The 12,733-nt window shown below is 44.9% G+C and overlaps 1 protein-coding gene across 3 annotated transcripts in view; it reads right to left on the minus strand.

Annotated features, from left to right (window-relative positions):
* The window catches only part of SOCS3 (suppressor of cytokine signaling 3), a 482,856-nt gene that overhangs the window by 317,918 nt on the left and 152,205 nt on the right, over positions 1–12,733 (minus strand). For all 3 annotated transcript variants that reach the window (XR_013270044.1, XM_077467168.1, XM_077467167.1), the window contains exon 2: positions 3,396–4,023. The gene's annotated coding sequence lies outside the window, so the exon portion shown is untranslated. The remainder of the gene's footprint in view (positions 1–3,395; positions 4,024–12,733) is intronic.

The raw sequence follows: 12,733 nt of genomic DNA on the forward strand, positions 1-12,733 counted from the left end.
GTCTCAAAAAAGGCCCACACCAAAGAACATTTAGAATAACGCGCAGAGGCAGCGCCCTGCACAGGCGGAGCTCTGCGGTGTGATTCAGTTGGTGTGCTGCCCCTAAGCTGGCCCCCGGAGGGAATCCTGCCTTGTTGGAGATGTGCCTCCTCCTCCACCTCCTCTCTCCTACCAGGCACCCACGTGGAGTCAGTGCCCTCATCATCCCCTCCCTCTTCATCGCTGTAGCAAACCTGGCAGTATGCTGCAGCTTGTGGAACATGACTGCCAGATTGCTGTCCTTCTTGATCATCCCCTCTCTCTGCGCTAACGCTACTGCCTTCCTCTAGCTGAGTATCATTATCAGAGCCTACAAAACACTGGGCATCCTCCTGGAGCATGTACCCAATACTGTGCTCAAAGAGTTCAGGGGACTACTCAGGAGGACGTGGTGGGTCTAGGGAAGGAGTCACTGATGATGACATTGAGACGAGGGAAGACGATGCGTTGACAGCTGCTTTGCTAGTACCCTGAGCTTGGGTGAGAGAGGATGAGGAGGATGAAGAGGGCTTTGTCATCCACTCTACCAAGTCTTCGGTATGATGCGGCTCAACACGTCCAGCTGCCAAAAATAAGGACAAGCGTGTCCCATGGCCAGGTGCTGATGACAATGCACCACGTCCACGACCAGCACTGTTGTCTCTAGACACAGAGCCTGCTTGCCCTCTTTTATCATCTCGTGCCTGTCTGCCTCTCCTTGTTGGCCTTCCATGCATGGTAATGGCTTGAAGGGAGATGGGAAAACCAGCAATTGGGTAGTGTATATTGTGCTGGAGGCACACAACACCCACTAACTCCTGCAGATGCCTTTATTATAGAACAACAGGAATTAAAGGGTAGATACCGGTGTATACTGTGCTATGCTGGAGGCACACAACACCAACTAACTCCTGCAGATGGCTCAATTAGAGAAGAGCTATATAGGTGGATAATGGTGTATACTGCGGTCAGGGCACACGGACAACACCCACAAACTCCTACAGCTGACTGAAAGCTGAATTACAGAAGAACAATATAGCTAGCTATATAGGTGGATAATGGTGTATACTGCGGTCGGGGCACGCAGACAACACCCACAAACTCCTACAGCTGACTGAAAGCTCAATTACAGAAGAGCAATATAGCTAGCTATATAGGTGGATAATGGTGTATACTGCGGTGAGGGCACACAGACAACACCCACAAATTCCTACAGCTGAATGAAAGCTCAATTACAGAAGAGCAAGAACGCAAAGTGCCACACATGCTTAGATCAAATTCCTAGACCAAAGCTATTGGCTACTAGCCTAAACGTAGTCGCATCATAACGAAATTACGTCATCACGTTCTGAACGATCGGATTTTCCGACAACTTTGTCCGACTGTGTGTATGCAACAGTTTCTGACAAAATCCATCAGACAAAATCCGTCGGATTTGGTTGTCAGAATGTCCGGCCATGTGTACAAGGGCTAACACTACCATATCCCCAGACTAACAATGCAGTTGTGAAAAGTTGTTTGCTTTACTACTTAATACAGAATGCAGACACCCAAAGAGAGGAAGTGTGTCACTGGCTGGATCACCAGGTAAAATAGGAAAAAAGCCTAAAAAAGACACTGCATCTTGTGCCGTGTACACACGGCCGTACTTTTCGACAGCAAAGGTCTGATGGAACAAATCTGTCGGACAATTTGACCGTGTGTGGGCTTCATCAGACCTTTGCTATTAAAAAAATCAGATGGACTTTAGATTTAGAACATGTTTCAAATTTTTCCGACGGACTTGAGTCCGGTTGAAAAATCTTTTCGTCTGTATGCTAGTCAGACGGATGAAAATCGACGCTAGGGCAGCTATTGGCTACTGGTCACGAACTACCTTATTCTAGTCCGGTCGTACATCATCATGGTCGAATCCGTCAGACTTTGGTGTGATTGTGTGTGGCCAAGTCCGTTCTTTTGGAAAGACTGACGGAAATCCGCCGAAAGTCCGTCGGGAAGATTGTGGAACCTAGTCTGCTAGAAAGTCCAGCCGTGTGTACACGGCATAAGGATTGGTTAGCTGAAATATATTCCATTTTTTCTTTTTAGGTAAATAATACTGCTTATAATAAAAGTTATACTCTGACAATGTCCAAATCCTTCTTTAGGTGGCAGCATAACCCAAATAACCCAAAGTCTCTGAATCCGTGTCTCTTAAAGTGATACTAAACACACACTGTTTAACATTGTCCCTTCTATTTCTGTATGTGGATGATTATTTAATTTAATTATTTTAACAAAAACAAACATCTAAGCACCTTTTCCTAATTGATATACAGTTGTCACATGACCCAGCTCTTTGCCAGTCTGTCTGAGGAGTCTCTAGTTCTCTGCTGTTGGCCACATGTTCGAAATAAATAACAAAATAAATATATCAATAAACTGTTTTAAATTGTCATACAAATATATATTTGAAATCAAATCTTTATCATTTTTGGCAATAACATGGTGTGAGTGGATCTCTGACAGTCACAGGCTGTGTACACACGACTGGACTTTCCGGCAGAAAACGTCAGACGGAATCATTCAGATATTCTGATAGTGTGTGGGCATCAGCTGACTTTTTTTCCCCAAAAAGTCTGATGGACCTAGAAATAGAACATGTTTTAAATCTTTTTGACAGAATCAATTCCTATCGGGAAAACAGTTTGTCTGTATGCTAGTCCAACGGACCAAATATGACGCAAGGGCAGCTATTGGCTACTAACTATTGAACTTCCTTTTCTAGTCCCGTTGTATGTCATCGCGTTCAAAAAGAACTGACTTTTTGTGTGATCATGTGTAGGCAAGTCCGCTCAGTCGGAACTCCGTCGGAAAGACGGTTAGAGTGTATTCTGACGGAAAGTCCGGTCATGTGTATGCGGCATTAGAATATGATCCTCCATCAATCTATATGTGAGGAATTTCTCAGTATAGAAACTCACTTAAAACTGAGCATGTGTACAGCTGTAGCTCTACAAAATCCCTAGCTGCATTTGGGACTTGGCAGAAGGGGGAGATAGATAACAGTAGGGTCAAACAGTGAGTAACTGTCACTCAGAAACTACTATTACATACAGGTCTTATCAGCCCCCTTGTGATAGCATAAATATAGGTAAAAAAGTAAAATAAAAATAATAAAACAAAATAAAAAATGCAAAAGTCAGAAAATTCTATTTATTTTTTTCAATTTTAAGTGTGTTTTCATGAAAAAATCATATGTGTACAAAAATTGAAAAAATTGCTCTGCATTCCACTTGTGCTGCAAGTTTAAAAACGCAATTTTTACTACAGGTTTTTAACTACTTAAAGACCGCTTACCACAGATATACTCCGGCGGGCAGCTTGAAGCGACATACCTGTTTGTAATTTCCTGCAATAGACGGGGGAGATCTCCGTTCCCAGTTGATGCCTTCTATAGGGAAACGCGTCGGGTGGAGCATAACTTGTGACATCATCACGCTGAACGACCAGCTGGCTTGAGCCGTGGCTGTTTCAATATGTTCTTTTTTTGGCTGCGTTTTTATGGATGTTTTTATGGATGTAAAGCCTGTGTCATCCGTCTTGAAAAATAAATTTTTCATTGGAACATGCTACACCATGAAGCCCTCTTCTGTTCTTTACTAAATTAGACTTTTTAGGTTCCTACAAATCTGAGAGCGAACTCCGATGTGAACTTTCCTTCTGATGGTCCGTCTGCAGCGGATGGTGGATTATTCCTTCTTGTGAGAAGACCACAGGTGGATTGCAGGTTTGCCAGCAGGCTGATGTACAAGCACTTTTGATCTCTATTATCCACTTAAGCCCCGGACCAATTTGCAGCCAAAGGACCAAGCCCCCTTTTGCGATTCATCACTGTGTCGCTTTAACTGACAATTGCGCGGCCGTGTGACGTGGCTCCCAAACTAAATTGGCGTCCTTTTTTTCCCACAAATAGAGCTTTCTTTTGGTGGTATTTCATCACCTCTGTGGTTTTTATTTTTTGCGCTATAAACAAAAATAGAGCGACAATTGAGAAAAAAATTCAATATTTTTTACTTTTTGCTATAATGAATATCCCCAAAAAATATATAAAAAAACATTTTTTTTCCTCAGTTTAGGCCAATGCGTATTCTTCTACATATTTTTGGTAAAAAAGAATCACAATTAGTGATTATTGATTGGTTTGTGCAAAAGTTATACCGTTTACAAAATAGGGGATAGTTTTATAGCATTTTTATTAATATTTTTTTTTACTAGTAATGGCAACAATCAGCGATTTTTATTGTGACTGCGACATTATGGCAGACATATCGGACATTTTTGACAAATTTTTTGAACCATTGTCATTTATACAGCAATAAGTGCTATTTAAATGCACTGATTCCTGTGTAAATGACACTGGCAGTGAATGAGTTAACCACTAGGGGGCAGTGTAGGTGTTATGTATGACGTTATGTGTTTTTTTATTGTAGGGGGCGTGGCCTGGCATGTAATGTCATTGATCGTCCTTCCCTGTAAAAGGGAAGAGACGCTCGGTGACAGCCACACAGCGAAGCACGTGGAGAGATTTGTTTACACAGACTTCTCCTCGTTCTTCAGCTCTGTGACCCGATCGCGGGACACCAGCGGTGATCGGGTCCGCTGGTCCAGTGGCCACAGAGCACAGGACCGGGTCGGGAGTGCGCCGCCGGCAGCGCGCTCCCGACCCACGGCTGGGCACTTAAAAAGCAAAGTACAGGTACGTGCTTGTGCCCAGCCGTGCCATTCTGCCGATGTACATTGGCGTGAGGACCAGTTGTTATATGAGATCCTACAAATCTGGTAAGCAGTTTGTGATATTACTCCTAATATCAGAATGTTGGAATACTCTATCAATTGAAGATCTTTGGAATTCAGAGTTTAACGTATGGAATTTTTATTGTTTACGGTCTAATATATATATATATATATATATATATATATATATATATATATATATATATATATATATATATATATATATATAATTTCTATTTACACATTGAAGGACTTTTTTTTATATTTTCTGATACATTTATCATATGCACTACGGAGTTTGTATTATTTTGTATGCACAGATTTATTTATATATATTTCCATATGTGTCCTTTACAGTATATGCACGCTCTTTTTCATTTATCTTGAGCTTTTAGTATTTAAGCTATCAGAGCTGCTGCATATAGTCACGCCACTGTTTGTTTTAGGTTAGCGCAAATATCCTCTCTTTTTTTATTACACCCACCATGCCTTGTAGCCCACTCTACACTGAAGGATGTCAGCTCTCCCTAACTCTGGAGGTAACTATTAAGCCAAGAGAGGTCTGGGACTTTGCTGCATTTGGCGCCCAATGTGGGGCAAAGGTGTTATTCCTGTAGCAGTCACCCCTAGCAACTGGCTACAGCTAAATCGGGATTTTGTCTGGCTCCAAGTGGCAAGTAACATCTTTGCTTCGTATAGACTGTAACTGTGCATTCCAACAATGTGGGGAAGAACCAGCATGTCTCATTGCTCATGGGAAAGTATCAGCCTGGTCTTTTGACACTTTATGCCAGTGCTGCGAGGGTTAAAATGGACTAAAAGTGTTGGCGCACTGCGAGAAGAGGTGGGGGTGAGGTTTCCAGAAAGTATCTGCACCAATCCCTTGTCAGGGGGAGAGATCCAGGACAAGAAAACACAATGGATAGATGAAGCTGTGAAAAGTTTTCTTCAGATCCCCTTGCAGATGGACTTGTCACCCAAGATAACCCAGAAATATATATCAGTGCTGCACACCTGGGGTTATGGTTGCAAAATTAACCTAGACAGTGTGATCATCCGTAGGCCTAACAAGTCGGACATTCAACACTACATTACCACAGTAAATACTAAAGGAGAGGCCTTGAAGTTACCGGATCCCAGGTGTTTTCCCTGACACGTGGATTACAAACTGTGCTTTGTAAAGTTAGGACTCTATGCTGTGAAGCCACTCCATCTTTTGTACAAGAATTGTTGCTAGTGAGGAACACTCCTGTTGGCTGTATTGCTTTGATTGTGCTAGATTGAATGCTGTTGGCAGATACAGGGAGTGCTCACTTGAGTCACGCTGGCGTGTGCTGTCATGTTTCCAGTGTGCCTCCCTCTGAAAAGTAACCTTTTGATGTGGCTTTCAACATGTTTGTTCTTCAACAAATTAGGAATTTAATTCTCAGTTCCCGGCTGTCATGCGGACAGACTGAGATTACCATTGCAAGGGGACCTGTGTCTAGAAGTGCGGTTCATTGAACCATGGCCTGGCTGCTTGTTGCCTGATTGCAGCCATGTCTTATGTCCCAGGAGCTGTCCCCAGGAAGAAGGAAAACTGCTGGGAAATGTTGCTCTACCCCGAGTGCAAAAAAATATTGATGGATTTTGAAGCTCAGGGACATGGGGGTGTTTAGTTAGGTAGAATAAGCTGTGGCAAAAAGGGGCAGATTTTTACCTTACACTTTGAATGATGGACTGTTCAGTGTATCAGGATTATTTTCATAGTCGAGCTCTACCTGGTGGGCATGTCACAAATTAGGCGGTTTACAGGCAGGTGGAATTCTCGCACCCCCTATGTTGAAGGCATGTGGCCTGGTATGGTTCAGGGGGAGAGGGGGCACTCACTCATCCCCCTCCTGACCTGCCAGGCTGCAAGCTCGGATAGGAGTTTGATATAGATTTTTCTAGGGGGGGGGGGGGGGCTCACACTGTTATTTTTTATATTTGGCATGAGGTTTCCCCTCAAAATCCATACCAGACCTAAGGGTCTGGAATGGATTAGGGGGGGACCCCAGTCAGTTTTTATTCAATAAATTATGCATTGAAATTAAACCTCTGAGCACGGTGCATGCCACAAACCTTATCAGTTAAGATGGTGAACGACTTGGATGCAACGTCCATTATATTCTATGGGCTGAAATCGCACTCAATCTGACCAAAGTAGTATGGGAACCTTTTCAAAAGCCGGAGTGACTCAAGTCAGATCAGTTAAGATGGCTTTCATGGGGAAACATTGATTTTTAAATGAGTTGCTAAACATTAGGTGTTCATCCATAGCTGGACAAAACTCTACAATTGATTTTGAAATGTCATGCGACATGTGCTCTCAAAGTGCATGTTACACCAGTGTGAACCGGGCCTTAGGGGAGTGTATCCTCAACTCCAGTCCTCAAGGCGCCCCAACAGGTCATGTTTTCAGGATTTCCCTAAGATGAAACAGCTGTGGTAATTACGAAGGGAGTGAAACTGATCAAATCACATAAGCAATATAATGGAAGGCCTGAAAACATGACCGTGTTGGGATGCCTTGAGGACTGAAGTTGAGAAACACTGGGGGGCATTGTTCCTTTCCAATATCTAATACCCTGATTGGGGAGCCTATCTCCTAACAGGGCTGATAATTGTACCAGCAATCATTTTGAATATGATGCAAGTTTAATCTCTTTTGTTGAGGATAATAAAATGTTTACATTTTAACAGATATGAGTTTGTGGTGCCATTAAAGTCCATTCTCTCTCTGCCAACCAATATCACAGAATTTAGGACGAGGCACAGTTTATCAGTTTGTGTCTACAGTATCACCCTGTGTTGACAAGTGAATTGATTCCTTCTGATTTTACACATGGACAAGATTCGCTATTTAACCACTTCATCCCCTGAAGGTTTAACCCCCTTCGTGACCAGGCCGTTTTTTGCTATACAGCACTTTATAATTTTAACTGACAACTGCGTGGTTGTGCAACGCTGTACTCAAATAAAATGAATGTCCTTTTTTCCCCACAAATAGAGCTTTCTTTTGGGGTATTTGATCACCTTGTGGTTTTTTATTTTTTGCGCTATAAACATATATATTCTTTCCCTGACAGACTCCATGGCAGCCTACGTGTGGGTTGACCTAACCTCTTCTCCAATGCTATAGGACCCCATTCATATAAATGAACACTCACCACTCCACACAGTGTTCCTTTTTTGTCCTCCTCCATATGGACCTGCATATGCTGTTCGTTTGGATTTTGGATCTTTCCTTTTGGCATACCTGTGCGGTGCAACTCAGTACCCAGCCATGGGTGGACGAGTAGCTTTGAGGCTGGATGTTCCCCTGTGTGAAGGTGTTTGCCTCTGTATGCCCCTCGAACGAATGATCAGGACGGCAATGGCTGGCAAGGTCTGTGGTGTTTTTTCCTTTCTCCATGGCAGTCGTATGTTTGTATATGTTATTGGTTCTCCCTGGCATCCTGTTTTCCTCCTGTATGGTGGCTGGAGCGCTTCTGCGTTCCAGCTCGTCGTGTTGACTTCCTCGTTCTGGCCAGCTTGGCGGGCCGCGCATGCGCAGTAGCCTCTCTCGAAACTGAGGCTTGGTTGACATGTGCGCAGTTTGGCTGAGCAGATAGCAGCCGCGCAAGCGCAGTTTGGCCATCTTCCCACAGCATAGGCGCGAGGTGGGGGAGCGGTGACGTCACGGGCGGGGAATTTAAAAACCAGGCTGCTGCTTCAGTCTCACTGGGTTCTGCCAGTGTATTGGAAGCAGCAAGTCCGTTCCTCCAACCCCTAGTCTGCAAGGTGAGCTTCTTTTTATGGACTCTTTTAAATGGAATGTAGGTGATGCATGTTTGTGGATAATAAAAAAAAAAATATATATATATATATAATAATATATATAATATATAAATTAATGAATATATATTTATGGATATATATATTGGTTTGTTGGCTCCAGTATATTTTTGGCTTAGGTCCTCATCTTTTTTTCTTTGCAGACAATTTTTTGATTGTGATGCTCTTCGTCCAAAAATTATGGACAAATCGCCTTTAAGTGGTCAGCCCTTACGCACTAGGTATGTGCTGATAAGGGGAGGGGTTGAGGTACAGTCACACCTGTTTGCGTTTATTCATGCCACTTTTCTCCCTTTTCCCCTGTTTGTTGTTTGCTTTAGCCCTTTCAGGTCAGATCCGCAGAAAAAAGACCTTGCCAGGTCACAACATTCGTCATCTAGATCCAGACGAGACTCTCCACATGGATCTCACCACCAGAGGAGAGGTTCACATTCCTCCTCCAGACACCGCTCCCACCGCTATGATGGTCGCTCTGATCGCAGAGCCTGCTGGGGATGTAGGACTTGAGTCCTGGAGGGCACTGTGATCGATGTTATGCCCAGGCGGTTGGGGAAAAGGAGTCAGAAAGCCAGCGTATGGAAGCCCTGGTGAAACGTGTGATGCAGCAGTCTCTGAGAGACATGGACACTTCTCAAACGCTGAGTTAATCCACCTCTTTGTCTGGCCCTCAGGCTGATGAGGCCCGTGATGATCCGGGTACTTCCCAGCCTTACGCAGCATCTAATGCGTCCTCAGAGGATGAGCTCCTAAGCAAGTGATGGCGAACCTTGGCACCCCAGATGTTTTGGGACTACATTTCCCATAATGCTCATCCACTCTGCAGTGTAGTTGAGCATCATGGGAAATGTAATTCCAAAACATCTGGGGTGCCAAGGTTCGCCATCACTGTCCTAGGGGAAGAGGAGATTGGGGGCTTTGACTTTGCCATGGTCTCTCCACTGATTAAAGCAGTTAAGGAGGCCCTTAAGTGGGAAGACTCATCTACCCCTCCAGCCAAACAGAAGAAATTCTTCAAACAGTTGGGGAAAGAACGTCCAAGTTTTCCTTTTCTTACTGAGCTAAGGGATATTTTTGAGGAAGAATGGAGTAAAGTGGATAAGAAATCCTCTATGACCAATAAAACATCCAGATTGTATCCATTTAAATCGGAAGAAATAAAACACTTAGAAAACGCCCCACTAGTGGATGCGTTTGGGCAAACACGTTACCCTCCCATTGGAGGATTCAGTGTCCTTTAAGGATGATCTGGAGAGGAAGATTGACCAGGATCTTAGGAGGATTCATGGTTTGGCAGGGATGGCCTGTAAACCAGCTCTAGCACTAGTGGCTATGTCTAAGGCCATGGAGGCCTGGACCAAAAATGTACATTCATTCCTGAAAGGTGTTTCTGAGGAGCTGGCTAGAAGTTCAGCAGCAGCAGCAGAGCGGCAGTCTTCCTGGGGGAGGCGTCCATTGATCTGATCCGTCTGTTGGCACGCATTATGCTGTCATCAGTTACGGCTAAGAGAGCCTTGTGGTTATGTCCCTGGCTGGCTGACCCGGTCTCTAAGCAGGCATGGTGCAAAATTCTCTTTGAGGGCTCTACACTTGTTGGCAACAAGCTTGATGACACCATCACGCGTGCTACGGGTGGTAAGTCAGGTTTCCTTCCCCAGGACAGAAGATTATTGGGTCGGAAGAGACCCCAGTATAAAAAATGCAGTCCAGAGCATTCGAGGGATGCACGCTCCTAAAAACCTGGTCGGGACTTCAGGAGGAATTGGTACAGAGGGCAAGCTTCCTTTCGTAAGCCCAGTAAAAAAAAGTCATCCATTGGTCGTGACCGGACTAAGTCATTCTGAGATCGCGCCCGCCCAGGCGGGTCGAGTGGGGGCTTGTCTATCCCTTTTTCAGCACGTCTGGGTGGCCTTGATCTTGGATTACTGGGTAATCAGGATGGTCTCGTTGGGTCACAGATGGACCTTCCCCAGCACCCCTCCTCCCAAATTCGTGTCCACCCTGCTCCCTCGCTCGGAAGAACAAAATAAATTACTGTCCTCCTACGTGGATCTGTTAAAGGAAGAATGGTTTCAGGGAGTCTATTCCCCTCTTTTCTTGGTACAAAAGAAGAGCGGCTCATGGCGCCCGGTGATAGATCTCACTTATCTGAACAAGTTCATAGAGTATGGGAAATTCAAGATGGAAACTCTCTCGACTATTCAGCGAGCCATACAGTCAGGGGATTGGATGATTTTGATCGACCTGAAGGACACTTATTTCCACGTCCCAGTAGAAAAAGATTTCCAAAAGTTCCTAAGATTCCACGTTGGTCAAGACCATCTCCAATTTATTTACATAGTTACATAGTTAGTAAGGTTGAATAAAGACACCAGTCCATCCAGTTCAACCTGAGTGTCTACAATTGTCCCCATCACTGTACATTGCACACTCACACTCACATTGGTCCTTACCCTGAAAGAGCCCACAATCCTATATACTAGGGCCAATTTTGGACAGAAGCCAATTAACCTACCTGCATGTCTTTGGAGTGTGGGAGGAAAATGGAGTACCCGGAGGAAACCCACGCAGGCACAGGGAGAACATGCAAACTCCAGGCAGGAAGTGTCGTGGTTGGGATTTGAACCAGTGACCCTTGCTACTGCTAGGTGAGAGTGCTAACCACTACACCACTGTGCCACCCCTTCGGGTTGATGACCTCTCCCCGAGTTTTTTCAAAGGTCCTCCTGGCCGTAGTGGCTCTTATCAGGTTAAAGGGTATTCGACTATACCATTAGCTGGACGACCTGCTGGTTCTGTCCCAAGGCAAAGAATAGTTGCTGGAACAATGGGAGCAGGTGATTTCTACTCTTTCCAGTTTCGGGTGGCTTCTGAACTTGGCAAAAAGTCATCTAGAGCCGGTTCAGCGGCTAATATATCTAGGAGCCCAATTCAACACTCTGCAGAGTACTATCTCTCTCCCGGACGAGAAAATTCAAATTAAACGAGAAAGGGTCTCTCGGGCCCTACACACTCAACATCTGAAAGCTTCTCAGTGTCTCAAGATCATAGGTACAATGGTCTCAACAGCCCCGATAGTGAAGTGGGCTTTGTGGAGGCTATGCCCCTTCCAGGCAGGTTTTCTCACACAGTGGAGGTCAGGAGACAAGAATCAAAGTATTCGTATAACCACAACCATGAGGGAGAGCCTCTTTTGGTGGCTACAGCGCAAAAGAACCTGCTGAACTGCCACTCTATCATTCCCATTTCCTGGGTCACAGTCACGACCGATGCCAGTGGGACCAGTTGGGGGGCTCTCTGAGGATCAAATCTTGCGCAGGGCAAGTAGAATGCTCATCTCCCTCTGCCAGGGTCGAATGTCTTAGAACTCTGAGCTGTGTGCTCTCCAGCACTTCTCTCATCTTCTGAAGGGGAAATCAGTGTTATTAAGGATGGACAACACCACGGCAGTCTCCTAAGTGAAAAGGCAAGAGGGTACTCAGAGCTCTACTCTTCTCCGGGAGGTCGAACCCATCCTGTCATGGGCACAGAAAAACCTGGTAAACATCTCACCGGTTTTTGTACCAGGGGTTCAGAACTCTCAAGCGTATTTTCTGTGCAGGACTCAGCTGGACAACAACGAATGGTCCCTTCATGCTCAAACCTTCAAGTGGATTCTGTCATTGGGGGTGAATCTGGAGGTAAATTTGTTTGCCTCTCCCTGCAACTTCAAGATGGAGAAATTCTACACACAAAGTCGTTGCAGTCAGGCCTGCGGGACAAATGCCCTGACGGACCAGATTCCTTCAGAGGCTCAGAAGGATCACTTCCCATGATCCTAAGATTCCTTCAGAGGCTCAGAGTGGAAACAGTGGAGATCGTGACAGTAGCTCCTTATTGGCCCAACAGGCCTTGGTTTCCCCTCCTGGTCCAACTCATTGTTCGAGATCCCATACCTCTCCCTCTCAGGCCAGACCTTCTTTCTCAGGGTGCAGTCCTGCACCCTTGCCTGGCAGTTCTGAGACTGATGGTCTGGTTCTTGAGAGGAAGAGGGTGGAATCCATTGGGTGTGCCTCAAGTGTAATTTCCAACCTCATGAATGCAA

Source organism: Lithobates pipiens, unplaced genomic scaffold (assembly GCF_037356315.1).
Source record: "Lithobates pipiens isolate NorthernLeopardFrog02 unplaced genomic scaffold, aLitPip1_a1.2 Scaffold_48, whole genome shotgun sequence".
Classification (NCBI taxonomy): domain Eukaryota; kingdom Metazoa; phylum Chordata; class Amphibia; order Anura; family Ranidae; genus Lithobates; species Lithobates pipiens.